This window comes from Lampris incognitus, chromosome 3 (genome assembly GCF_029633865.1).
Source record: "Lampris incognitus isolate fLamInc1 chromosome 3, fLamInc1.hap2, whole genome shotgun sequence".
Classification (NCBI taxonomy): domain Eukaryota; kingdom Metazoa; phylum Chordata; class Actinopteri; order Lampriformes; family Lampridae; genus Lampris; species Lampris incognitus.
In genome coordinates, this window is record NC_079213.1 from 110,200,985 (window position 1) to 110,224,735 (window position 23,751).

At 46.6% G+C, this 23,751-nt stretch overlaps 1 protein-coding gene across 1 annotated transcript in view; it reads left to right on the top strand.

Annotated features, from left to right (window-relative positions):
- Window positions 1–23,751, top strand: part of fnbp1l (formin binding protein 1-like) — a 67,207-nt gene that overhangs the window by 16,145 nt on the left and 27,311 nt on the right. The gene's annotated exons all lie outside the window — the stretch shown is intronic.

The window sequence follows — 23,751 nt, forward strand, 5'->3', positions numbered from 1 at the left end:
CTTCTGAGGATCTGCACACTTCCGGATCCCACCGCTGCCACCAATGTAAGCGGTTATTTTCTTGCCCGGTGCGGGATTCGATACGGGGTGTACTGCACCACAAGGCGACGTCACTAACCGCTCGGCTAAAGGGTCAGACCCGTTAGCTAGGGGCGACTCGGTGAGCGTTGGCGCCGCATTTCCAAGCTCTTGTCCGTTTAGAGGTGCTGAGATTTTAACGTTTTGTGCTGTGTATGTCTTTTATGTTTATTTTCTATTGGCGTTGCTGAAGTAATTTGTAATTTATGATATTGGGTTATACAAACAAAATTGACTTAACTTGACGAGATTGCCACATTTTAATCAGGCCCTCGTTGCAAAAGAGAATGTGTAAATAAATATACTATGGAAGTGTCATTTCGTTGATTTACAAAAAAAAAAAACTAAAAAACCTTGGCCTACAAATTACAAAATTTTGGAACTGCATGGTGGTCAAATTGCTCGTCCTCCAGTAGTGTTACTGCGGACAAGAAATCGGTTTTTAAGAGCTTTATTAAAAGTACAACTGCACTTGATTATATACAGCAAAACATATTATTGAGCATTTCAGTTTGGCAATTGGCACATTACTTTGCAGCACATTGAAACGTGCATGGATAAGTAGACACGTTGGCCCTTGGCTAACGGGTCGGGCGGACCCTTTAGTCGACTGGTTAACGTTGTCAACCGGGGTGCGGGAGCCCCAGGTTCGCGTCCCGGCTGCGGCAGTTCCTGTGGTTGCCCCCCCGAATTCGCTACATTACTCCCTTCCTTCGGGAATTGACGCGAACCCGGAGCTCCCGCACCCCGGGCGACAACGTTAACCAGTCGACTAAAGGGTCCGACCCGTTAGCCAAGGGCCAACGTGTCTACTTATCCATGCACGTTACACTACCCCCCTCCTCCTTCGGGAAAGCGTGTCCGCGCGTATCCCACTTCTGACACCAATGTAACGATCACGAATAAGTAGGCTCGGTAGCCCTTGGCTATCGGGTTGAACCCTTTAGTCGACTGGTTAGCGATGTCTCCCGCGGTGCGGGAGCCCCAGGTTCGCGTCCCGGCTGCGGCAGTTCCTGTGGTTGCCCCCCGAATTCGCTACATTGCTCCCTTCCTTCGGGAATCGACGCGAACCTGGAGCTCCCGCACCCCGGGCGACAACGTTAACCAGTCGACTAAAGGGTTCGACCCGTTAGTCAAGGCTCGAACCTTTCAGTCGACTGGTTAGCGATGTCTCCCGCGGTGCGGGCGATACGGGTTCGCGTCCCGGCTGCGGCAGTTCCTGTGGTTGCCCCCCGAATTCGCTACAATATAATGAAACGCTTTTGAATCATCCATTGTAATGTAGACAAGGAACAGATTTTTAAGAGCTTTAAATGAAGTAGGCTACAACTGCACTTAATCTTAACAACAAAACGACAGTTCGATTCGACCTAATGATTTTTGTTGAGGAACATCAACATATCCACGTGCTCTGGGGTGACTCTGGTTCTTAGCCTGTTGACCGTGAGGCCTACAGCGGACAGCACCCGCTCGGAGGGCACCGATGTCCCGGGGATGGCCAGATAGAGGCTTGCTAGGACGGGTGAGCCTGGCGTCTTGGAGTTTTTGTGACGGTCCAGTCAGACAGAACTGCTGTGACTGCCCGTCTTTGTTCCACCAACCTCTCGAATGTGTCACAGACAGAGTATCTCCCAGTCAGCACTGACGAAGTGACACGTACTAGTTGTGATGTAGCTTTCGTTTTTGAGCGCTCCAGCAGTCGGTGGTCAGAGCTAGCTTGTCTGCCCTGGCTAGCTTGATTTTAAGCTCATCCTTCTCCTCAAAGTGTTTTTCAATGTGTTAAGTCACAGTAGCTTGTGATGGCATAACGTACTCGGGCTTGGGGTACCCGAGCTAGCTCTTTCAATCCCTCGTCCTCTGCCACACTGATTGGCAGCATGTCAGTCTGAGTCATTCAGGGCACCAACCGGGTGATGACCTCGGACTGGCGCACATCACACTTTCTCCCCCTGGCAAGCAGCGACGTGATCTTTGGCTGCGACTGTGAGCCATCCTCTGACATGGCACCCAGGTGCTTGTCTTTAATGTGGTACAGCATTATCAAGTCTCAGCGTTTTCAGTTTTTATTTTTCAAAGCCATCCAGCATGCCGAATGTCGCCACAAGAGGGCACTGTTACATAACCTCACACGAACAGGAACAACATTTGGGTCCGTGGAAACATAAAATCCGGGTGAAAATCGGTTCAAACCGATCTGCTCCTTTTAAAAAATCTGGGTATTTTTTGGTGAAAATCGGTAAAAACCGAAAACACTGAGCCTTGAGCATAGTGCTAGTGCTACTACTAATATGAAGAGTAGCGTCACACAATTTACATTTGATTTTGTTGCCTTTCTGGAGGAAATCGTCCCACGCAGAGCTTTGTTTGGCACGCTTCATTTTTTTTTTCTTCCTCAGACTGCTAGCAAGCAAAGGCGTTAGCGGAGTGTGCATGCAAATTAACCTATAGCCGTAACTGGTCAAAACTATTCTCGGTGGTTAACCAATTAGCGGTTAACAGCTGACACCCCTAGTTGGAACCACAGTGCCCTTGCCTGCGTATCCCCTGTAGATACGGTGTCACTGCTATATTACCATGTGCTAAATCCACAGATGAGCTACTAGTCTGCAACTATGCACAGCGTCGACTAGTGGTTTTGACAGACTATTCTGTGAAACCCCTAGTGTGTGTGTGTGTGTGCATATTTGTGAAGCCATACTGCAACTCATTTCTGAAACTCAAAGGGAAATGCACCCTCACCACCCCTACCCCTACCCCTACCCCCACCCCCTTTCACTTCCGTGCTTGAAGAGCAATGTGCGTGCACACGGGCACATGCATTTCTGTTTGGGTGTGTGGGTGATGGGAATGCTGCTTTCCGGCAGTGTGTGTGTGTTTGCGGATGTGTTTGTTCATGCGTGTGTATGTATGTATGTGCGTGTGTTGTAACCCGTGATGAAGACTGTCAGAACAGTTGCCAGACAGCTATCGCCCTACACAAAATGTTTGTATTTCACGAGCTTGGACCGCAGTCTGTCGACGTGTGCGTTTGTACTTTAGCCAGCCAAGCAATCTTGTCGGCTGATATCGGTGCGAGATAACGTCTTGCCACTCTGACTGACAAGAATGCGGGAATTTAACCTGGTCTGAAGACGCCGCTCTACCCCATTTGCTTTGGGGCCCGAGAATTGAGGGTGCCGTTTGTGAGAAAGCAGCAAAGACCCGTCTTTCAGCAGGCTGTTACACAACAACAGCTGCAACAGCTGTGGAGCAGTGCAGTGGTCATATCAAGCTAACGCGGTACATTAGTGTGTATGGCACCTGTAAGTAGAGAAAGTGGTAAATGTAACACAACATTGTATGCGACAGACAAGTAAAACGACTGCAAATAATGTCTTTTAAAAAGACCAAAGGGAGTTTTGTCTGAGAAATGATCGGTGTTTACACCTGTCACGTGCTACGCGAGAGATAACCAGGTCACTACAGGCCAACACCCTCATCAGGTCCTGGTTCACATTAAGTATTACCCTGTTGTGTTGTAAAAGCAGTTCAGGTCAGCTGACAGCACACTGGCCAAACAACCAGTCTGTCCTGGTGGACAAGGCAGCAAGAAGCATATATGCTGAATTGCCTAATGAGGATGTTTTAGGTCGAAATGTTGCAGCAGAAAAACTTGGTGGGAGCTTAAAATTCAGTTTAGGTACGCTTCCTTTTCGCTTAATTCTCTTTTTCCTCTTCTTGGTAGGCCCATTAACAAGGGAAAAGGGACAAAATGAAGGGACTCTTTCTGCTTCCCCTTTATAGCTGGCTGTTAAAAAATTAACATCGTTGTAAAGTTGGCTGTAAAGGTCAGCTGACATCGAAAAATGGCCACGTGACAGGGTTGTGGAGGTAACATGACCTCCGCTGATATCCGCAGTGGCCGAACTCCCTCTCTTCTGAGGGCTGTGGCTCTGTGGAAGAGGTGCTGTGTTACCCTCATCTTGCCAGAACATGATTACAGTTGGATTATTTATAGAGTACTAGAAACTGATTCAGTCTCTCTCTCTCTCTCTCTCTCTCTCTCTCTCTCTCTCTCTCTCTCTCTCTCTCTCTCTCTCTCTCTCTCTCGCTTCCTATTCTCTTTCTCCCCCCTTCCTCTTCTCTCTCTCCTCTCTCTGTCTCTCTTCTCTCTCCTCTCTCTCCCCCTTCCTCTCCTCTCTCTCTCTGTCTCTCCCCCTTCCTCTTCTCTCTCTCTCTGTCTCTCCTCTCTCTGTCTGTCTCTCTCTCTCTCTCTTGCTTCCTATTCTCTTTCTCCCCCCTTCCTCTTCTCTCTCTCCTCTCTCTGTCTCTCTGTCTCTCTTCTCTCTCTCTCTCCCCTCTCTCTCCCCCTTCCTCTCCTCTCTCTCTCCTCTCTCTCCCCCTTCCTCTTCTCTCTCTCTCTCTCTGTCTCTCTCTCTCCTCTCTCTGTCTGTCTCTCTCTCCTCTCTCTGTCTCTCCTCTCTCTGTCTCTCTCTCTGTCTCCTCTCTCTCCCCCTTCCTCTTCTCTCTCTCTCTCTGTCTCTCCTCTCTTCCTCTTCTCTCTCTCCTCTCTCTGTCTCTCTCTCTGTCTCTCTCTGTCTCTCTCTCTCTGTCTCTCTCTCTCTCCTCTCTCTCCCCCTTCCTCTTCTCTCTCTCTCTCTGTCTCTCCTCTCTTCCTCCTTCTCTCTCTCCTCTCTCTGTCTCTCTCTCTCGAAATCTGTTTCTCTCCCTCACTGTGTTGTCTAACCAGTTTGTCAGGCTCTGTGTATGTGGGGCAGCAGGATAACAAGACAATAGTGGAGATCAGGTTGCTATGAAACCTGACTAGCTCACCACAGAGAGCGGTGCTCAGGTGTGTGTGTGCACGCATGCCTACATTCACTTCTGTTTCCTGAAAGGAGTGAAGCAGAGGTGGATGGATAAGCGGTGTAATTTAACTGTTTGTATTCGTTTTACGAACGGGGAGGGGGGTGTAACGGGGAAAAGTTCGATTACAGATGAATGTGTTTTATTACTACTGTGTAGAAACCTCAGCGCCATTGTTAAGAGGCAGATCGTACAGAAACGTGTTTTTGTGGATCGGCCCCACAATGGCCACCTGGAGCTTACACTGGTAGCTCTCGCCACTCAAAAGCAGCTTGGCCCATATGTGGTGAGAGAGAGAGAGAGGCCATAGGCTGCAATGACAGTGTGCTTATTGTGGTAAAGGCGGTCAGATGATGGAGTCCGTCTCATCCATGTTGATTATCATCAACACATGACACACACATGCAAGCTTACTCCCCCCCCCTGCCCCCCACCCTCTCCCCCGTTCTGCCTCTCATCTCGTTCTCTTACTGTTCCTGGCTCCCTGTATGTCCACTCTCTCCGCTCGTGATGATAATCATAGTATTGATTAACGTCCATTAGTTCCCGGGCCAGTAGCGGGCCCGAGTTGTGCGTTGGCCAGCCACCGACCGGTTAAAGTGCTCTGATTTGTGACTACAGAGAACCTCGACGTAAGGGGTCTGGAAATTTCCCAACATCTGAGTTTTGCACTTAAAAACGATGTAAACTCGTGAGCTGATTGAAACTGAGTCTCAAGTGATAACTTTTTCTGGCTTGGGAATAGAGTTCTGTTTCTAAGAAGAAAGCCACTTTACTCTGACGTTGTGCTCTTACAACGAATTTGTTCTCTGCATTGAACCCGTCCTATCCTATAGGAGCAGTGGGCAGCTACTACTAAACAACGTAGTTTCTTTTTCTTCTTCTTCTTTTTTCAGCTGGACGTCTCTTGGTGAGATATTGGGCTTACTGTAATGGTTGTGTAGTGGAATGGAGCCCCACTGTGGATGGCACACTTTAATGTTTGGCTTGACCTTCATCTCCATCACTGGCACAGCCATCGCCTGATTTGTCTCTGCGTTTATTCACTGGCACTGGGCCGTCTCTCTGGAAAATTTACCCCCCCCCCCCCAACCAGAAACAAATCACTCACTTATTATAGCTTATATTATTATTATTACTTATTACTACTATTATTATTATCCTTTCTTTCATGTTTTACATCCTGTAGAGCCGGGTCCAAATTATCTACCTGAGGCACTCTAGGGCAGATGTCACTTGATTGACAGTACTCGTCATAATATCTGGGCTGTTACGAGTACGGCGATTATTATTATAATAATAACTATTATTATAACATTATTATATGACGTTATTGGTCATCCAAGACAGATGAGCAGAGGACAGTTGTTTTAAAATTGTTCCATGCCTCACCATAGTAGTATCACAACAAGAACCATTCAGAAATGCAACAGTTATTTTAAGTGATTATGGGCACATGACGAAATATTCACTTGAGCTGCTTTAATGAAAGAATTCAGTGCTGGAGTATACAGATCTGAGTACGGAGGGGGGGAAAAAAACATTCAGCATTTTCTCTCTAAATGAACTAATTACGCATAACAATTATTGTATGTCTGATCACCGCACAACTTAGAAATGACCCTCATCCTGCACTGCTGCAAAAATCCCCCTTTCAGCGACTCCCTTTCTAGGACCTATCCTGTGATTCACAGGTTCGTCCTCTTTCGTTTCAACCTGCTGATTTGAGCCATAGTTGTAAGTATCTTTTGAACCTGACATTCCTTCATTTGCTCGTGTTGAGCCTCATTTTTGTGTCTCTGTGTGTGTAAAGTAGCTTCACACAGTGCCTGTCTTTAGGGCAAGGCAAAGAAAGCATATAAAAATAGATTTGGTTCTGCAAGACAGAGGGGGGGGGGGGTTCACTATTGAGGTCTGGGTATGTGTATCTGCAGGGTAAGAAGGGGGGGAGGGATGAAAGGACTACTATCACCCTGTGTTGCCCTCTTTTCCACCATGTCCCTCATGCACAGACATCCCATCTGATGCCTTGCAGCGCTTCAGGTTGGTAAGTGGGTAATGTACGCTGGTAAAGTGTGTTCAAATGCCCATACTGCTCAAAATGTTGCAAACCCGCTCTCTCACCACATGGCAAGTAGCAGTCATCAGAATTGGTGGTGTTCGATTACCCCACAAGTTCAAACTGGGGTTAGCCAGGCCATGTTAACCGGTGGGCTAAATAGCATGCTGGCGGTGGGATCTCATTTGCTTGAGCAAATGCAAAACTATAGCAGGGGTGCGAACAGCTCCATAATGTGTCCTTAATTGTAATTGCTATGACAAAGGTAAACTGTCTCGTACAACAGCCAAGGCTGCACAGATGCCGGTCACCTCGGCCTGGGGCTTGGTGTCATTCCAAGTTAGGCAGCACATTAAGATGAGTGATAAATACTGGGGTGTGAATTTGCCCAAGTGAGTGGGGAGAGGAGACTAACTAAACCCTCTGTGACCTTGAGGCAAAGAGTTTCACTTTGTAGATCTAGAACAAGAGAATTTTGAACTGTGGAAACGAACCAGAAAATTCAGGATTAGACTTCGATTTTTCCCCCCCGTAAGGAGCTAGGGCGTCTAATTCCAACTGAATTAATGGCTTTTTATGATAAGCCTGCCGGACATTATGATGCAAAAAAAAAAAGATAATGAAAAAGAAAGAAAATGAGCTGCTGTTCGGTTGTTTTCTTTCACAAAGTAATTGGGACAGACTGCTCTGGTGTCTCGGAAGGCCCGAGAATTCGCCCAAGATTCGAGAATCTACACTGAGGCGTAGACGACGGCACGGTTGTTTTTTCCCTTTTTGAAACGGACTCCTCCGGGTGCAGCACAATGAGAGGTGGATTTACGTGACATTAAGGTAATGCCCCAGTGTTTCCTGTAGATTTTACCCATAAATAGTGGTAGGGGACTTTTCAACACAATAACTGTAGTGACAAACCAAATGCCACATCGGTCCAAATAAGCTCTTGCCAGCTATTTTTTTTTGTTATTTTACTTTCACACTGCGCTCCGTACATTTATGTATAGGGGCTGAGAAAGATACACAACCTCTGAGTGCAGTTGTCAGGGTCAGTGAAAAGACAGAACCCAGGGTTATTGTGCGCCGCAGACATAATTCACTTGCACAAGAACAGCAGCTTTACTTGGAAAACACTGCGCTGTGATGTATAAGACAGAGAGAGAGAGAGATGTGTTTGGATGAAGTGAAAGACTTCAAACAACGTGATAGAATCTGTTGAAAAATAATCACACTGACCCCTTTTTTTGAGGCACTTTGTTAATATTGTGCCATAATACGATAACTGGCCCAAACTGAATGGACTTGAACACTCCTGTAGGTGAGGTGAAATTATGCCTCGTTTGGGTAATGGACACTCTGAATGCTGTAGTGCATATGTCAGTTTGGAACAACTGCCAGTTCTGTTTTGAAATTCAAACTTATGTGTCTTCTTAATGCACTGCACTTGCAATGAAATATGGACCCATAGGCAAGTGGTAAAAAGGAAATTTCGCCGCTACTATTCTGCATGTCCAGTAAGTGCTGGTGGCCTGTCTAGATTTTATAAACTACAACTGCTTTGGCACAATTCATTTTCTTCTAATCTGTTGGCAGTCACATCCCCAAGAATCAGAGCTCTGGTTGGTATGCATTAAAGCTAGGGTAGGCGTTTTTTTTTTTTTTTTTATGGTGTCATTGGGCAAAAATGTCATAATTACCTATCAGCACATTGTAATTAAAGTGGTCTGAGGGAAAACTAGACTACTGCACCGCCCTCTTGGCTCTGTATTCAGGTTTTTAAAAAAAAATCTAGCCAGAGACAGAAGATTTTAGCCAATCACAGGTCATCATGGCCCAATCATCCATCTGTTGGCTGTAGTACAAATGCAGATGTTTGTGTATGCGATCAATTTGCATCCACCCTGCCCCGCCGGTCGCTTGTGGTTGTAACCCTAACACTACAAATCAACAAGACCAACTCGAAATGGCTGCTTCACATGAACAATATTAGTTTAACTAAGAGATTCGCTGTAATTTTTTTTATATGGCGAGATTATCAACTGCGATGCAAGTTTCCCCAAGTCTCGCTTTGACTAGTGTAAGGGGCAGGGCCGTTTTTGAACATTTTGGGGCCCTAAGCTACATCTTACAGTGCCCCCCCATACACACACACTAACATGAATCAGAATTAAGTGCTCCTGCATGTGAGCTGACATTCGGCTGATGCTGTTAGTTATGTGTAGCCAGTCACATTATGGGAAGTTCTAGCAGTAAATACTGTTGCCTATGTTAAAATGTCGCTAACTTGTGGCTCTGGCTAGTTAGCTGATGTTTTTAACATACAGTGCAGCAACGCAACATTACCCAAAAGCCAAAGGTAATTAGGTAACTCTAGGCTAGCTAGCCTATAACAATCCAAAGCAAGAAGACTGCTTTAATTTCCCCTAGTTATCAAAACAGAAAGGCTTCTCAGTTAACAGCTATACAGTCTAACCCAACCGTAGGAATACAAAAAACGAGTTGTAATTGCACATTTATTATGTGTCATAATGTTTTGAGCCAATACTCCTCCAGCTAACAGAAGTAGCACTGTAGCAGCATTGTAATGTATAGTAGCTAGCCTTCCCTAATGTTAGCTAGCTAATAACAAACCTTTCCCATTTCAACAAACAGCATGTCAACAGCTGTTGTCATGTTGTTGACACAATCCCTCAATAGTAAGGAGGGAAAAGGCTGAATTTATGTACAGAGATCATTTCTTACCTGCATTTTCTTTTCTTTCCATTTTTCTGCTCTGTGGTGGTGGTGTCTTCTTCTTTTTCTTCATCTTCTGCTTCTTCTTCTTCTTCTCTTCCTCCTCCGCCAGTGGGCATCCATGACACGTTGCTTTACTGCTACCTTCAGGTTTTATTCTCCCTCAGTGTCCGTTCATTTTAAAGGCGTCTTTCCAGTCGCACGGTCCTCAAAAAACTAAAAAACAGTTTCCTCCGTTCAACGCTATAATATACTTTCAGCCTTGTCCTCTACCCGCCCTAGCCACTGTAATTGTGTTATCATTTCTTGTCTTTCGTGCTTAAATTTTCTGCATGTTATAAGGATATGCTCAGCTGTCTCAGCCTCATGGCATTGATCGCAAAGACCCGTGGGTTTGTTTCCCTGTGATGAAAGGTGTACTGATGAGCTTGCTGTGCCCAATTCTCAGCCTGCTTGTTATCACTTGCTCTTTCTGTTTTGTTCCCCTACTTCTTAACATACCTACTCGGTTTTGGATTGAGTGTAAATGTCTCCCTTTTATTGCGTTATGCCAATGCTGTTGCCACCGTTGATTTACCTTTCTCCTCTGATTTTAATAATTTGGCATTGATTTCCAGCGATTCCCTTTTTTGACTGCTTCTTCTGCCAGTGTGGCCGCTCTCTCGTTTCCCGGGGTACCCGAATGTGCTGGGACCCATATGAATGTGACCTTTTGCCCCTGTCCAGCTATTGTCGAGTTGGTAAACAAGATTTCATGAAGCAGATCCTGATGACTTCCGGCTGTACCTGCCTTAATGCTTGCGAGGGCCGACAGGATTGGATATTTGATATAAAAATACAAAGAAATTGTTTTTTGTATTTTTTTTTGCAACATTGTTAAATGGGTTCACAATATGACCGAGGATGCGATTTTTAAAAAAAAAAGTGTTTAAAAGGGATTTTTTTTATTTCATCTTGACCTTAAGCGGGCCCTCTTGTCTCTGTCTGTGGAAAAAGTACAAGAAAAAAACAAAACACCAGCCCACGGGGACACCCTGGTGGTTAGGGGGCCCATTGCCCATTAATGCAAATAGGCCAGGGGTGTCAAACTCCGGGCCCCGAGGGCCGCAGTGTCTGCAGGTATTTGTTGCAACCGTGCACTACACCACCTGATTTAACTAATTAGCTCACCTCCTGGATCAAGGAGGGAAAGGAACTAGTTTAAATCAGGTGGTGTAGTGCACGGTGGCAACAAATATCTGCAGACACTGCGGCCCTCGAGGCCTGGAGTTTGACACCCCTGAAATACGGCCCTGGTAAGGGGCTCGAGAGTGACGCTTAGGTCATGTGGTGGGAGGGGCTTAGCGGAGTGATATGAGGCAGCCGAGAGAGAGAGAAGTGGAAGGATTTGCGTTGGAATGTTGCCTACTGCAGCTTTAAAGACGAGCTAAAATGGCTTTTTGAATGTGGTTTTTTTTGTTTCTTCTTCTGCACCTTGACGCATATCCAGTCTAAATGGAGCATTAGGATTGGGCACAGCAAACCGTCAAGATTATTTCCTTGAAATGGATAAAATCCAGCTGATGGGGGTCAGCAGGAGGATGTTAGGAAAGGAGAGCAGAGTATTGGGGAGGTCGTCTTTGGATAGGCTAGATAGCTACCTGGAAAACGGTTTTGACACATTTCTGTATGGCAAAAGGAAAGGGGAGGTGCGGTACAGATGATTTTGATTTGAACACCGCTGGGTTGAGTTTTGGTGCATGCCCACAAGTAGCCAACACACACACACACACACACACACACACACACACAAAAGAAACGTTTCCAGGAAGGAGAACGCGGTTTTGCCAGTTTATGAGAAAATGCAGGATGACAAATTTTGTAAATATTCCAGCAAACATTGGCAGATGGAGCCAAGTGATTTGCTAAATGGATGAAAACGATATTTTTCGCTTAGCGTTCCCCATCACTTTTCTGCCGTGTTTTTTTTTTCCTTCCTAATCTTCTGCTCTTTGTTCCTTCGTTTCTCCTCCACATCTTCCTGTCGTGTAGCACCCCCGCCCCCCCCAATCCGCACCCCCTACGCAACCACACTTTGCCCTCTTCCTCCTTACGTTCTGGGAGGGGGGTCTTATATCCCTGCTCGCTTTAAAGCAGGATGCACACAGACCAGCAGACATACTGTGCAGACACAGCCCGGGGGTCTTCAAAGTGATGCCAGTGTTTCAGACAAGCTGACATTTCCCACCCCGTCCCTCCCTGTGTGTGTGTCTGTGTGTGTGCGTGTGTGTGTGTGGTGCAAGTACGCTGCTCTGGAATGCCATAGTGTAATGAGTCTATTGTCCCAGTGGCGGTTTCTATGCTAATTAACCTTGCCGTCTCCCATGGAATGCATACAAAGTGTCTGGCAATTTGATTGGCCAGGTGAAAGTGCCTGGACGTGCGATTGGTTGATGTGATCCACAGAAGCGGAACACTTCCGCGGTTGAGTCGCGGTGCACTTCTTCGGCTGTTTGAGTCTGGCATCCTAATGACTAACCCATTCTCTCGCCTTGGGCCCAGCGCTCATTAAAACAAACTAGTTCCTTTGTCGTGGCGCTAGAAACAGACTTTCGATCCCATTTCGGGCCTCACTCGGGGCAGAAGACCAACTGTCTTGCCCATCCGGGACAAAGGGTCCTGGCGTCCACGTTTACCAACCATTGTTCTTGGTTTACATAAGTGATTGGGTATGCACAAAATGAACCGCCAGAATATGGCTTGTCACCTGTTGAGCTGTGAGGCAGGCTCGTTTACCATGCGTAGCACAAATCTGCCCTCGTGTTGCTGCTTTTCCTACCTCCTAAGTCCGGGAGAGGACCCGCCAGACCTCGCAGACTATCATACACACAGGGGGGGGGGGGGGGGGGGAAGGTGAACCGTTTGCTCGGCAGGAGGGGAGATTGGGGCAAATGGGGCAAAATCTAGGATGTTCGAAGAAGTCGGCAAAAGTGCAGGTCATGAATTCGATCACTTTTAGGTTTTATGAAGTTTGGGACTTCTCTGCGGCGATTTAATGACGTTCTGAATGGATTACGGGGACCAAGTAGTAAAGACGAGAGGGATCGTTCAGCTTTGCCGGGTGGTCTCTTGTCTTTACAAGTTGTGACACGTGGCCTCCCTTGCGAAGCAAAAAAAAAAAAAAAAACTCAGATGAGACACGGTTTCTGTGCTGAAAATACCACCGGTCGGAAATATACCAAAGGGCTTTCCAGCATCACGGCACAATTTATTTATACTCCTCTATTTCTTGTTTTCTCCCAAATACAACAAGTGTGCTGACGTCACCAGATCTCGAGGCCAAAAACAGTTCTTCACAGTTCTCCAATCTGTAACGTCATGTGCATCCACTTCTTCCGGTCAAAGCAACAGCACCTCCCTTGTGCATTGGCCCGTTGGGCGCTAGTATAAGAGAATACCAAGTTAAGACCATCCAGCACCCACGGACGTGCCCATGGGCCGCTTTCCTTGCATCGACCCTGCAAACACAACTTTAGCGTTCCTGGTGACCCGTTTTCCCCACTGTTTCCGACTACTTTCAACTTCCTGTTTTATTCTTGTCAATCTGGTGGTCAAAAAATGTCAGTTGTGTATTAGGAAGGACCCCATTCACTAGGTGGGATGGGTCTCTAGTTATTGTTCTACTGTTAGTGACATAACTTCCGGCAATTATTGCGCAACAGGATGTCGTGAGGTCGCCGATAACGCCCCAGAGTGCCTTTTGTTCACCGTCTCTGCTTCTTTTTTCTTTTTTTTAACATCCCTACCTGTATCCCTCTGTGCGTAAACCTGGACTAGACTCCATCGGGCTCTACTTGCTTGCCTGCCTCTACTATACGCTTGCCTCCGTCTCCTTTCCGCGGGTGTCGGTCCGCCTAGGGGAAATATTCCACCTTCTTCTCTTTTTTCCCCTCTTTTACGACGGTGGTACGGGCGCTGCAGCAGGCTAATTCCCCTGAATGGGATCCAGATTGCGGCTCTCTGTTCCAGTCAGCCCTGCTTTCATGGCCCCCTTGCTATCCCTGTGAGTGGCGAGGGCTGAGCGCTAAGCCATGCTGTCATCTCCCCGGTGGGGCCCGGCCGACTCTTCAGCACGCCGCCCGCCCGCCGCTGCATGAGCTCATCCCCGCGTTACTTATTCATGAAGACACCGTTACACGGGGAGGCTGACGCAACCCGGTATACACACACACAGAGACCGTTAGAAAGACGAGGCCGGTTGATGAACAGACAGACCGACCAATGGCGGGAAAGAGCGAAAGGCACAGGAAAATATCGACAGAACAGCACCAAGAGGGGGAGGGAGAAAGGTGGCGAGAAGATGTGCTGGAGGAAAGAGGGGCTGAGACAAAGCGACTGACCGACGAGCAGGACAGGTAGAGAAGGACGGGTTGGCAAGCAACCTGGCTGGCTGGCTGGCTGGCTGGCTGGCTGGCTGGCTGGCTGGCTGGCTGGCTGGCTGAGACGAGGAGACAGACTGAAGAGCAGCATAGGTAGACGGAAGGCCTGAGACGAAGGCAGAGAGACGGGCGTCCTCAACAAACAACTAGAGGAGTGCACTCAGAAGGCGTACGTATCTCCCCTTCTCCGGTGTTCGAACCACCACTTGTTTCGCCGACCGGGAGAAGGAAAATACACATATATATATATATATATATATATATATATATATATATATATATATATATATACACTACCGTTCAAAAGTTTGGGATCACCCAAACAATTTTGTGTTTTCCATGAAAAGTCACACTTATTCACCACCATATGTTGTGAAATGAATAGAAAATAGAGTCAAGACATTGACAAGGTTAGAAATAATGATTTGTATTTGAAATAAGATTTTTTTTACATCAAACTTTGCTTTCGTCAAAGAATCCTCCATTTGCAGCAATTACAGCATTGCAGACCTTTGGCATTCTAGCTGTTAATTTGTTGAGGTAATCTGGAGAAATTGCACCCCACGCTTCCAGAAGCAGCTCCCACAAGTTGGATTGGTTGGATGGGCACTTCTTTGAGCAGATTGAGTTTCTGGAGCATCACATTTGTGGGGTCAATTAAACGCTCAAAATGGCCAGAAAAAGAGAACTTTCATCTGAAACTCGACAGTCTATTCTTGTTCTTAGAAATGAAGGCTATTCCATGCGAGAAATTGCTAAGAAATTGAAGATTTCCTACACCGGTGTGTACTACTCCCTTCAGAGGACAGCACAAACAGGCTCTTACCAGAGTAGAAAAAGAAGTGGGAGGCCGCGTTGCACAACTGAGCAAGAAGATAAGTACATTAGAGTCTCTAGTTTGAGAAACAGACGCCTCACAGGTCCCCAACTGGCATCTTCATTAAATAGTACCTGTTAGAGCCTGTTTGTGCTGTCCTCTGAAGGGAGTAGTACACACCGGTGTAGGAAATCTTCAATTTCTTAGCAATTTCTCGCATGGAATAGCCTTCATTTCTAAGAACAAGAATAGACTGTCGAGTTTCAGATGAAAGTTCTCTTTTTCTGGCCATTTTGAGCGTTTAATTGACCCCACAAATGTGATGCTCCAGAAACTCAATCTGCTCAAAGAAGTGCCCATCCAACCAATCCAACTTGTGGGAGCTGCTTCTGGAAGCGTGGGGTGCAATTTCTCCAGATTACCTCAACAAATTAACAGCTAGAATGCCAAAGGTCTGCAATGCTGTAATTGCTGCAAATGGAGGATTCTTTGACGAAAGCAAAGTTTGATGTAAAAAAAATCTTATTTCAAATACAAATCATTATTTCTAACCTTGTCAATGTCTTGACTCTATTTTCTATTCATTTCACAACATATGGTGGTGAATAAGTGTGACTTTTCATGGAAAACACGAAATTGTTTGGGTGATCCCAAACTTTTGAACGGTAGTGTATATATATACACACACACACACACACAGAGACTATGGCACTTCCGTGTGGTGCCGAGGTGAATAAGGTGAATTATGTTTAGTTCCTCCAGGCTGGCGACTCCACATGTATGGGAGGAGGCGTGTGGGAGTCTGCAGCCCTCCCCGGATCGGCAGAGGGGGCGGAGCAGAGACCGGGACGGCCCGGGAAGAGTGGGGTAATTGGATGGGTACAACTGGGGAGAAAAAAACACATACCGTGATAATCTGCCCTTGGCTGTGATTTTGCACCATGTGGCGGTGGTGGTTAATAACTAGGGTCGGGCCGTGTGTCAGAATTTTCCTGCCGGCCATCGTCAGCCCGACAATTGGCGAGTCCCCCCCCCCCCGTGCACGCGCACGCCCCGGCCATTTTCGGCAAGTGCAAGCATGGAAGAGCTCGTTGTGGAACAGAATACAAAATTCTTTTGGTTTTCAACTGGATGCAGCCAGCAAGTTGAAGCACCTAAATGAAATATTGTGCCATGTTTGCAAACAAGCAGTGCCGGCAACGGATCCCAACACTGCCGTTGTACACGGGCATTAGTGTGAAAATCTAATTATACTGCAACATTACAGCCTATAGGCTACTCTTCACTTAAACGAAATAAATCACTTTGAGGGGGCGCCCCGGTCACAACACAAGGCTGCGGTGAGTCCTTACCGCAGCGGGATGAGTTCGAACCCGGTCCGGGCCCTTTGCTGCATGTCATCCCCTGCCTTTCCTGTCACTATTGCTATCTAACAAAAGGCGGAAAATACCAAAAATAAAAATAAATATACAATAATCATCCAGCCATTATCTGAACCACTTATCCTGCTCTCAGGGTCGCGGGGACGCTATTCCAGCACTCATTGGGCGGCAGGCGGGGAGACACCCTGGACCGGCCACCAGGCCTCCTGAAAAACATAAATAAATAAATCACCTTGAGATCTTTGCTAAGCAATAAGCTGTTAAGACGGGCGGAACAGCTGTCCAACATGATTTTGGGGGGTGGGGGGGGGGGGTGATGCCGTCAGATGAACGACTCCTCCGCTTGCAGCCTCCACATGAGCAAACGGGTGGGGATCAGATAGCTATGCTATCAAATGATCAGGGTGCACAACCGCTCATACAGTTTTTAGCCTCGTTCTCAATTGTGATTTATGAACTGACGTTGCTTTTCGGCACCAATCGACCCGGCGGCGGCCGCTAAAGACGGCTCGACTGTCATTCAGCCGCTGCCCTGTTGGGAGAAAGACTCGTCCGCCAATCAGTGCGGTGAGAAAGTACATATGGCCCAACTCCAACTGCCAGTTCCTGTTCACGCACACTTTCAGGTACACCTTACGGGTTAATTATTTACCGAGTTGGATTCTCGTGGAGGCAGGCCATTAAATGAACAAAACAAACAAACAAAAATCATGCCAAAAAATTGCCCCCCCCAAAAAAAATCCAACCACCATTTGGACTCGGGCAATCGCCCGTTGACGATATATTCGTCCAGTCGCCCAAGCCCAGTAGGAATCTTACTGGCTATCTGTCATTCCCCAACAACAGACCCCCCCCCCCCCCCATCATTCTAATACCAAAATAGAGACGGGCCTTACTGCTGACCAGTGCTGTGCCGCGACTTATTCAGCTGTCTATCTGGAAAATATGATAACTCCGTAGACAATAAGGTCAGTCTTCATAGTTCCCCTGCCAACCCTTTACTGCCCCAGCCTTGGCCTTGGTATGTGCTCACACACAAGGAGGGAGATAAGACCCATACAGGCTTTCCACCAGGGTCGCCCCGTCGTTAATATCGGTACATCACACTGCCTTTCTCTAGATTAAGCAGCTGCACATGGAGAATTGACTTTGTTGAAGCCTTTTATTTCGAACGTACCCTGTGGTCAGACGCGTCCGGTTGTACGGCATCGAAACACTAGATTTAATCCTTGTTATGAGGAGAGTATCGCCCAAGTCTTGAGTGGACTCGCAGTACATGGATCTGATAGATCAGCCCAGGCCACAGGGTTAGAGGTCACGCTTGAGAGGCCGTGGGTGGAAATGAAGTGAATTCCCTCAAACACCAAGAGGCTGGTGCTCCTTAAGTAGCCCTATCGGTAGCGAACAGGGCTGAAGAACATGAAGAAGTAGAGTAGAAGTAGTGGGTCTTGGGGTGTCCGGGTGGCGTGGCGGTCTATTCCGTTGCCTACCAACAAGTGGATCGCCGGTTCGAACCCCCGTGTTACCTCCGGTTTGGTCAGGCGTCCCTACAGACACAACTGGCCGTGTCTGCGGGTGGGCAGTCGGATGTGGGCATGTGTCCTGGTCGCTGCACTAGCGCCTCCTCAGGTCACCTGTATGGGGGGGGGGTAGCATGATCCTCCCATGCACTACGCCCCCCTGGCGAAACTCCTCACTGTCAGGTGAAAAGAAGCGGCTGGCGACTCCACGTGTATGGGAGGAGGCATGTGGTAGTCTGCAGCCCTCCCCGGATCGGCAGAAGGGGTGGAGCAGCGACTGGGACGGCTCGGAAGAGTGGGGTGATTGGCCGAATACGATTGGGGTGAAAAAGGGGGGAAATTTAAAAAAAAAAAGGAATCAGCGGAGCTGGTAGCACTAGTTGTGTGTTAGTCCTTACTAAGTGTAGATGTTGCCTAAGTATTGACTAATCAGAATTTATACCGCACCCAATTCAAACGGGTTGCACCACTCATCGAGATGGTGCAGTTGTTGGAGTTATGTAACGATTTATCAAATGAATAGCAACAACACCAATAGACTACATGTGATCTAAGTCAAGTCAAGTCAATTTTATTTGTATAGCCCAATATGACAAATTACAAATTTGCCCCGGTGGCTTTACAGCAACACAACATCCTGTCCTTAGACCCTCTCATCGGATAAGGAACAACTCCCTAAAAAACACCTTTAACAGGGAGAAACAACAGGAAATAGGAGTGTAGACATGTGTGACTGGTTTTTCATTGGCTGGCTGCTGTGACGTTTTGCCAAGTAACTGCTTTAAACTGATTTACACGGTTACCGAGGCGTCACTAGCCGCAACAGTCCTTACTTTTGAATGGTGCGGCCCAAATTAGTAAATTACTAGTTTACAACTTACGAGTAAATAGTAAGAATGTAGTAAGGACTTAATATACAAACTCAGTAACAGATTTATGAATGACTGGTGCAACACCCTCCAGATCCTTTCAGTGGAAAGTCGCCACCCATCTGAAACTTAACTGTGTTTTCTTCTCATTTATACAACAGATAGTTCCAACCAAGTCATTTGATTGGACAAGAGGCGTCCATGAGTGCTGGTATTCAGTATAACAGCACTGGGACTTTTAACGATATGTATCACTCCGCTGCACAGGTGTTCTATCAATAACCGTTAATTAGGCTACAATGATACAAAGTAGCTAGCCAGCGGTAACGTGTGTAGACCTATACAAAGTAGCGAGCTGTGTTCAGGTTGCCTGGCAACGGTCCGAGTTCAAGAGCGCAGTTGTGGAACTATTTGTTGGCGGAGCTAAATAATTGATCACATGAACAAATCGTAATCTGTTGTCGCTTATTACGGTTAACCAATAAGTGGCGATTGTCGGACTGTTGTATAAAAGCAATATCACACTCGAGGCCGTGCTGTTATACTGAATATCAGCACGTGCGGCCTCGTACCTACGACCGAATCTCAGCCGTGCTGATATTCAGTATAACAGCACGGCCTCGAGCGGGATATTGCTCAATTGTGTGGCTTTTGTCCTGCTGCGTGGACCCGGTCAGAAACCTGGCTGATTGGGATGGGGTGTCGTTTTTGTGAATAAGGTGTATTGTGGGTAACGGTCTGCCAGTTGAGCTGTTACGTTAGCGGAGTGTTTTGGCAGTTTCTCAAAAAATGCACCACCCTTTTTATTCTTTTCTTCCAATTTCTATTTTCTGTCCCCGTCTTCCGGTCTGCATGAAATGAAATTTCTCTGTCGTTGATGAACGACGCGTTGTCTTTGTTGCTTTTTTTAACAGTCTCACTTCTCACTTGACTATAATCGACGAACGTGGTCCTCCGGTCTTAAACGCATGGAGCTCTTGAGCCATGTTTGGCCCCCAGTGGCAGGTTTTGGATGCCTCCTGCCACACAGCTGTGCAAAATCAAGGCCTATTTAACAAAGCGATCTCCACTGTGTATCCAACCACCGCATGAGGTCCTAAGCCAATACAAATTGGTGTTTATCTGTGCCTCAGCCTTATAATTGCAGGCATCATATCCTGCAAACCCCCACGAGGAATTGGATTTTATTTTTGTGTGCCACAAGAACACATTTGTCCTCATACTTTTTTTCTGTCTTCCTTCCCAGAAAATGTTGTTGCGGATGTCCATTTTGCAGCACAATTTTCTTGTGGCCTTAGATTGAGTTCCACCACTGTCTTTTCTCTTGCAGAGGGTGTCGCACTAGTGTGAAGAGGGTGGTTGTTGACTATAATTATCTCCGCCAGGCGTGTGTGTGTGTGTGTGTGTGTGTGTGTCTCTCCATGGCTAATCTTGTGAACTACTGGACCTATTACACTGGTCAACACAATTTTTCTTGCATGGGGCTTTTCAATGGATTCAAGCTAACTTTTGGGTGCTGAATCCAAATCTGGCATTAGTTTTCGCCTATCACATCAGGTTTTTGAGCTATGAAAAATCATTATTTTTGAGAAAACAGCAATTTTACACTCGAAGTTAAAAAAAACACCGTTGCATTAGAAGATCGATAGATGCAAAAAGGATTACAATGAATAAATAAACACTCGGCCTAGCATGAAATTACTTAGGAAATGAATAGGGGTCATTTTTATCCCCACCAAGATTGCCAGACTAGATGGTCCACTTTTGTAAAATCCTGAATAAGGAGCGTACAGATAGCACGAAAACTTGATGTGATAGAGCAAATCTGATTCAGCAGCCCAAAATGAGCCAAAAACTGTTTCCAAAGTCCATGCAAGAAAAGAAAACAACTATATTTTTGTAGACCAGTGTAATCAGCCTAAAACATTTTGTGCACACTTAAGACTGTGATGAAGATCCTCTCATGGTTGTGGTGATTCAAAACCTTCTAAAAACGCTGGTTCTTACTATTGCCGCTCATTCTCTTCATTCGCTCTAGGTCGCTCAACCAACCCTGCTCGCTCGGAGTCAACCGTGCGCCTGCGCAACACACACCTATGGTTGAGTCAGATCGGGCAGCGACAGTGTCAAAACCAAAAGATGCACTCGGGTGTGAGTCTTGAAAGTAAACGAGAAGTCAGTCGTATTTTGCAAGCCGGCGAATCATTCAGCGCTGATCTCAGCACGGGAGAACTGGAGGAACCAGGAATAATTCACCTCGGCACCACATGGAAGCGTCATCGTCTCCGGTGTTAAAACTCCACTATCTCTACTACTACTACTACTTCCGGCTGCTCCCGTTAGGGGGCGCCACAGCGGATCATCCGTTTCCATTTCTTCCTGTCCTCTGCATCCTCCTCTGTCACACCAGCCACCTGCATGTCCTCCCTCACCACATCCATAAACCTCCTCTTTGGCCTTCCTCTTCTCCTTTTCCCTGGCAGCTCCATATTCAGCATCCTTCTCCCAGTATACCCAGCATCTCTCCTCCACACATGTCCAAACCATCTCAATCTTGTCTCTCTTGCTTTGTCTCCAAACCGTCCAACTTGGGCAGTCCCTCTAATATACTCGTTCCTAATCCTGTCCTTCTTCGTTACTCCCAGGGAAAATCTTGTCATCTTCAACTCTGCCACCTCCAGCTCCACCTCCTGTCTTTTCATCAGTGCCACTGTCTCCAAACCATGTAACATAGCTGGTCTCACTACCATCCTGTAAACCTTCTCTTTAACTCTTGCTGGTACCCTTCTGTCACACATCACTCCTGACACACTTCTCCACCCACTCCACCCTGCCTGCACTCTCTTCTCCACCTCTCTCCTGCACTCCCCGTTACTTTGGACAGTTGACCCCAAGTATTTAAACTCAAATGCCTTTGTCACCTCCACTCCTTGCATCCTGACCATTCCACTGTCCTCCCTCTCACTCACGCATAGGTTAAAACTCCACTATGAAAATACAAATTCAAGAGTAGGGTTAATTACAGTCACAGTCGGGCCCGCCCACAGAAATGGCCTGGAAAGGTCCAGTGAATGCTCCCACCCCCCGATTTATTTTACGCATATCAACACACGCGCACATAATAGAACTCACTGACACACTTAAACGCGCCAAGGCCAACAAAGATCTGCTATGCTTACGCCATACATTTCTTAGCAGAAAATGCAATGTCTTGCGTCACGGCTTCATCTTTGCCTCTTCTACGGCCATCCTCCTCGTCTTACTGGATGCAAAGTCCTTTCTAATGTCCTTAAATTCCATCTCCTTCGCCAGTTCACACTCAGTGGTACGTATCACCATTATCATTGCTTATATTTAGGATGAACATGATTATTGCTGGCCTCCATGCCCCCCCCCTTCCCCCAGCGGCTGGGCCCCTGCAGACTCCCCCCCCCCTTATGGGCGGCCCTGGTCACATCTGGAAATCATCTCAGTAGCTACAATAAAACATTTCCCATGGCTGAGCTATGTTTTCTTAGCGTTGTTTTATGAATGAAAGTCAATCAGCAGAGCGGCCGTTAGCCTTGATTCATTTTCTATCATGGCAACCACGACGGTTACACAGATTTGAAGTCTTCCAGTAAGGGCTTTGAAATTGTGGTAGCCTGAGCCGTCGTTTCATGTCAGACTTGGTCGCTTTTGTGCGAAGGCCTTCCTATGAGGCTGCGCATCCACAGGCTGACAGGCAAGACATTTTCGTTAGGTAGGTTTTTTGGGCTGGACCGTTGCATAGTAAAAACGTTTATTCGTCCATAGTTCCCGTTCAGCTGATTTGGGTGCTGTGCAACCGGCGACCCCCCGTGTTGGTAAGCGGACTGCATATCTATAGCACTTTTCTAGTGTACCGACCTCTCAAGGTGCTTTCCAGTGCACGCCTCACATTCACCCATTGTTCATGCACCAATGACGCAGGCTGCCGTGCAAGGCGCCAACCTGCTCACCAGGAGCAGTTAAGGGTTCAGTGTCTTGCTCAAGGACACTTCGGCACGCTCTCCACGGGAGCCGGGGATCGAACCAGCGCCTTCCGATTGCTAGACAACCCGGTCTACCTCCTGGGCCATGCCGCCCCTGATACACGTAGGCGACGAAATAGACCGCTACGCTACCCAGATGCTGGGGTGGCGACTTCGTTTTATTTGCGTGTCTGAGCTGATAAAGGATTGTAGAACCTGATAATGTAATAAATCCCCCAATAATGTAATAACCCTGATAATGTAATAAATCCCCCCCGATAATGTAATAAATCCCCTGATAATGTAATAACCCTGATAATGTAATAACCCCCGATAATGTAATAACCCTGATAATGTAATAAATCCCCGATAATGTAATAAATCCCCGATAATGTAATAACCCTGATGATATAATAAAAAAATGCACTTGAGGCCATTGAAAATGCAATAAAACCTGATAATGTAATAACTTCCTGATAATGTCATAAAATGATCCAACTGAGAAAAAACATGTGTGGAGGTAGCTTGGAGGGAGAGTAGAGCATTCATGCACGTCCAACTTTGACCTGTCGGTGGCGCTAGACCTCTCGAGCTTGCGTTGCTTATTACAATATTGGGGAATTATTACATTATCAGGACCAGGGAAATGAAGGCTAACCTGATCATGTAACAACATCCTGTTAATGTAACACATTATTACATTATTGGTCAAAAGTTTATTACATTATTGGGAAATGCACTTTATTACATTATCAGGAAGTTATTACATTATCGGGTTTTTTCAATGGACTCGAGCGGTTTTTTTTTATTATTATTACATTATCGGGGTTATTACATTATCGGGGATTTATGACATTATCGGGGGGTTATTACATTATTGGGGGTTTATTACATTATCGGGGTTATTACATTATTAGGGGTTTATTACATTATCAGGTTCTGCAAGGATAAACCTGACCGCGTGGCGTCATGGGTGTGTGAAAGGGGCGCGTTTACTGAGTTTCTCCCGTATTTGATTTCCGCACATGTCGCGACCTCACCCTT